This window comes from Callionymus lyra, unplaced genomic scaffold, assembly GCF_982586985.1.
Source record: "Callionymus lyra unplaced genomic scaffold, fCalLyr1.hap1.1 HAP1_SCAFFOLD_225, whole genome shotgun sequence".
Classification (NCBI taxonomy): domain Eukaryota; kingdom Metazoa; phylum Chordata; class Actinopteri; order Syngnathiformes; family Callionymidae; genus Callionymus; species Callionymus lyra.
In genome coordinates this window covers 37,354-42,500 of record NW_028258662.1, presented here as the reverse complement: position 1 = coordinate 42,500, position 5,147 = coordinate 37,354, and the positions used below count along the sequence as shown (strand labels likewise).

The following is a 5,147-nucleotide window of genomic DNA, read 5'->3' as shown; positions in this document are numbered from 1 at the left end:
TTTTCAACACTTTGGGGCATTTTTAAACACTTTGCTCTTTTCCCCCCTCTCCCAACCAGGGGGCCTGGGGAGCCTCCTCCTGCGGGGATGGGGAACCAGGGGCCTGGGGAACATTTTCAACACTTTGGGGCATTTTTAAACACTTTGCTCTTTTTCCCCCTCTCCCAACCAGGGGGCCTGGGGAGCCTCCTCCTGCGGGGATGGGGAACCAGGGGCCTGGGGAACATTTTCAACACTTTGGGGCATTTTTAAACACTTTGGTCTTTTTCCCCCCTCTCCCAACCAGGGGGCCTGGGGAGCCTCCTCCTGCGGGGATGGGGAACCAGGGGCCTGGGGAACATTTTCAACACTTTGGGGCATTTTTAAACACTTTGCTCTTTTTCCCCCTCTCCCAACCAGGGGGCCTGGGGAGCCTCCTCCTGCGGGGATGGGGAACCAGGGGCCTGGGGAACATTTTCAACACTTTGGGGCATTTTTAAACACTTTGCTCTTTTTCCCCCTCTCCCAACCAGGGGGCCTGGGGAGCCTCCTCCTGCGGGGATGGGGAACCAGGGGCCTGGGGAACATTTTCAACACTTTGGGGCATTTTTAAACACTTTGGTCTTTTTCCCCCTCTCCCAACCAGGGGGCCTGGGGAGCCTCCTCCCGCGGGCATGGAGAACCAGGGGGCCTGGGGAGCCTCCTCCTGCGGTGATGGAGAACCAGGGGCCTGGGGAGCCTCCTCCTGCGGGGATGGGGAACCAGGGGGCCTGGGGAGCCTCCTCCTGCGGGCATGGAGAACCAGGGGGCCTGGGGAGCCTCCTCCTGCGGGGATGGGGAACCAGGGGGCCTGGGGAGCCTCCTCCTGCGGGGATGGAGAACCAGGGGGCCTGGGGAGCCTCCTCCTGCGGTCATGGAGAACCAGGGGGCCTGGGGAGCCTCCTCCTGCGGGCATGGAGAACCAGGGGCCTGGGGAGCCTCCTCCTGCGGGGATGGAGAACCAGGGGGCCTGGGGAGCCTCCTCCTGCGGGCATGGAGAACCAGGGGGCCTGGGGAGCCTCCTCCTGCGGGCATGGAGAACCAGGGGGCCTGGGGAGCCTCCTCCTGCGGGCATGGAGAACCAGGGGGCCTGGGGAGCCTCCTCCTGCGGGGATGGGGAACCAGGGGCCTGGGGAGCCTCCTCCTGCGGGGATGGAGAACCAAGGGGCCTGGGGAGCCTCCTCCTGCGGGCATGGAGAACATGGGGGCCTGGGGAGCCTCCTCCTGCGGGCATGGAGAACCAGGGGCCTGGGGAGCCTCCTCCTGCGGGGATGGAGAACCAGGGGGCCTGGGGAGCCTCCTCCTGCGGGGATGGAGAACCAGGGGGCCTGGGGAGCCTCCTCCTGCGGGGATGGAGAACCAGGGGGCCTGGGGAGCCTCCTACTGCGGGGATGGAGAACCAGGGGCCTGGGGAGCCTCCTCCTGCGGGGATGGAGAACCAGGGGGCCTGGGGAGCCTCCTCCTGCGGGGATGGAGAACCAGGGGGCCTGGGGAGCCTCCTCCTGCGGGGATGGAGAACCAGGGGCCTGGGGAGCCTCCTCCTGCGGGCATGGAGAACCAGGGGGCCTGGGGAGCCTCCTCCTGCGGGGATGGGGAACCAGGGGGCCTGGGGAGCCTCCTCCTGCACCAGGGGGCCTGGGGAGCCTCCTCCTGCGGGGATGGGGAACCAGGGGGCCTGGGGAGCCTCCTCCTGCGGTGATGGGGAACCATGGGGCCTGGGGAGCCTCCTCCTGCGGGGATGGGGAACCAGGGGGCCTGGGGAGCCTCCTCCTGCGGGGATGGGGAACCAGGGGCCTGGGGAGCCTCCTCCTGCGGTGATGGGGAACCATGGGGCCTGGGGAGCCTCCTCCTGCGGGGATGGGGAACCAGGGGGCCTGGGGAGCCTCCTCCTGCGGGGATGGGGAACCAGGGGCCTGGGGAGCCTCCTCCTGCACCAGGGGGCCTGGGGAGCCTCCTCCTGCGGGGATGGGGAACCAGGGGGCCTGGGGAGCCTCCTCCTGCGGGGATGGGGAACCAGGGGCCTGGGGAACATTTTCAACACTTTGGGGCATTTCACAAGCGCTTCCCTCGCTTACGGCCACACCACCCTGAATGAGCCCGATCTCGTCTGATCTCGGAAGCCAAGCAGGGTCGGGCCCAGTTAGTACTTGGATGGGAGACCGCCTGGGAATACTGGGTGCTGTAAGCATTTTTTTTTGCCATTATTTGTGGGTAGAAAAGTGAGAAAAGTGACCTAAAATAGAACCGGGACTAGCAGGCAGTTCCCCCCACCAGGCGGCGGCATTTGGGGCATTATTTGTGGGTCAGAAAGTGAGAAAAGTGACCTAAAATAGAACCGGGACTAGGCGGCAGTTCCCCCCACCAGGCGGCGGCATTTGGGGCATTATTTGTGGGTAAGAAAGTGAGAAAAGTGACCTAAAATAGAACCGGGACTAGGCGGCAGTTCCCCCCACCAGGCGGCGGCATTTGGGGCATTATTTGTGGGTCAGAAAGTGAGAAAAGTGACCTAAAATAGAACCGGGACTAGGCGGCAGTTCCCCCCACCAGGCGGCGGCATTTGGGGCATTATTTGTGGGTCAGAAAGTGAGAAAAGTGACCTAAAATAGAACCGGGACTAGGCGGCAGTTCCCCCCACCAGGCGGCGGCATTTGGGGCATTATTTGTGGGTAAGAAAGTGAGAAAAGTGACCTAAAATAGAACCGGGACTAGGCGGCAGTTCCCCCCACCAGGCGGCGGCATTTGGGGCATTATTTGTGGGTAAGAAAGTGAGAAAAGTGACCTAAAATAGAACCGGGACTAGGCGGCAGTTCCCCCCACCAGGCGGCGGCATTTGGGGCATTATTTGTGGGTCAGAAAGTGAGAAAAGTGACCTAAAATAGAACCGGGACTAGGCGGCAGTTCCCCCCACCAGGCGGCGGCATTTGGGGCATTATTTGTGGGTCAGAAAGTGAGAAAAGTGACCTAAAATAGAACCGGGACTAGGCGGCAGTTCCCCCCACCAGGCGGCGGCATTTGGGGCATTATTTGTGGGTCAGAAAGTGAGAAAAGTGACCTAAAATAGAACCGGGACTAGGCGGCAGTTCCCCCCACCAGGCGGCGGCATTTGGGGCATTATTTGTGGGTCAGAAAGTGAGAAAAGTGACCTAAAATAGAACCGGGACTAGGCGGCAGTTCCCCCCACCAGGCGGCGGCATTTGGGGCATTATTTGTGGGTCAGAAAGTGAGAAAAGTGACCTAAAATAGAACCGGGACTAGGCGGCAGTTCCCCCCACCAGGCGGCGGCATTTGGGGCATTATTTGTGGGTAAGAAAGTGAGAAAAGTGACCTAAAATAGAACCGGGACTAGGCGGCAGTTCCCCCCACCAGGCGGCGGCATTTGGGGCATTATTTGTGGGTAAGAAAGTGAGAAAAGTGACCTAAAATAGAACCGGGACTAGGCGGCAGTTCCCCCCACCAGGCGGCGGCATTTGGGGCATTATTTGTGGGTCAGAAAGTGAGAAAAGTGACCTAAAATAGAACCGGGACTAGGCGGCAGTTCCCCCCACCAGGCGGCGGCATTTGGGGCATTATTTGTGGGTCAGAAAGTGAGAAAAGTGACCTAAAATAGAACCGGGACTAGGCGGCAGTTCCCCCCACCAGGCGGCGGCATTTGGGGCATTATTTGTGGGTCAGAAAGTGAGAAAAGTGACCTAAAATAGAACCGGGACTAGGCGGCAGTTCCCCCCACCAGGCGGCGGCATTTGGGGCATTATTTGTGGGTAAGAAAGTGAGAAAAGTGACCTAAAATAGAACCGGGACTAGGCGGCAGTTCCCCCCACCAGGCGGCGGCATTTGGGGCATTATTTGTGGGTCAGAAAGTGAGAAAAGTGACCTAAAATAGAACCGGGACTAGGCGGCAGTTCCCCCACCAGATGGCGGCATTTGGGGACCCGTAGTGTGGGCAGAAAACTCACCAAAGTGACTTAAAATAGAACCGGTGCAGGCGGCATGTTCCCCCACCAGATGGCGGCATTTGGGGACCCGTAGTGTGGGTAGAAAACTCACCAAAGTGACTTAAAATAGAACCGGTGCAGGCGGCATGTTCCCCCACCAGATGGCGGCATTTGGGGACCCGTAGTGTGGGTAGAAAACTCACCAAAGTGACTTAAAATAGAACCGGTGCAGGCGGCATGTTCCCCCACCAGATGGCGGCATTTGGGGAGCCGTAGTGTGGGCAGAAAACTCACCAAAGTGACTTAAAATAGAACCGGTGCAGGCGGCATGTTCCCCCACCAGATGGCGGCATTTGGGGACCCGTAGTGTGGGCAGAAAACTCACCAAAGTGACTTAAAATAGAACCGGTGCAGGCGGCATGTTCCCCCACCAGATGGCGGCATTTGGGGACCCGTAGTGTGGGCAGAAAACTCACCAAAGTGACTTAAAATAGAACCGGTGCAGGCGGCATGTTCCCCCACCAGATGGCGGCATTTGGGGACCCGTAGTGTGGGCAGAAAACTCACCAAAGTGACTTAAAATAGAACCGGTGCAGGCGGCATGTTCCCCCACCAGATGGCGGCATTTGGGGACCTGCAGTGTGGGTAGAAAACTCACCAAAGTGTCCTAAAATAGAACCGGGACCAGGGGGCCTCTTCCCCCACCAGGTGGCGGGCTTGGGGGGCTTGGTTTCCGGGTAGAAAACTCACCAAAGTGTCCTAAAATAGAACCGGGACCAGGGGGCATGTTCCCCCACCAGGCGGCGGGCTTGGGGGGCTTGGTTTGCGGGTAGAAAACTCACCAAAGTGTCCTAAAATAGAACCAGGACCAGGGGGCATGTTCCCCCACCAGGCGGCGGGCTTGGGGGGCTTGGTTTGCGGGTAGAAAACTCACCAAAGTGTCCTAAAATAGAACCGGGACCAGGGGGCCTCTTCCCCCACCAGGCGGCGGGCTTGGGGGGCTTGGTTTGCGGGTAGAAAACTCACCAAAGTGACCTAAAATAGAACCGGGCTAGGCGGCATGTTCCCCCACCAGGCGGCGGGCTTGGGGGGCTTGGTTTGCGGGTAGAAAACTCACCAAAGTGTCCTAAAATAGAACCGGGACCAGGGGGCATGTTCCCCCACCAGGCGGCGGGCTTGGGGGGCTTGGTTTGCGGG

At 59.9% G+C, this 5,147-nt stretch overlaps 1 non-coding gene across 1 annotated transcript; it reads left to right on the top strand.

The window, feature by feature from the left end:
* The first annotated feature begins 2,087 nt into the window (after nt 1-2,087).
* LOC148057989 (5S ribosomal RNA) lies at nt 2,088-2,206 on the top strand. Its single transcript, XR_015710258.1, has one exon. It is a non-coding gene; the product is annotated as a 5S ribosomal RNA (ribosomal RNA).
* Nucleotides 2,207-5,147: the final 2,941 nt, after the last annotated feature.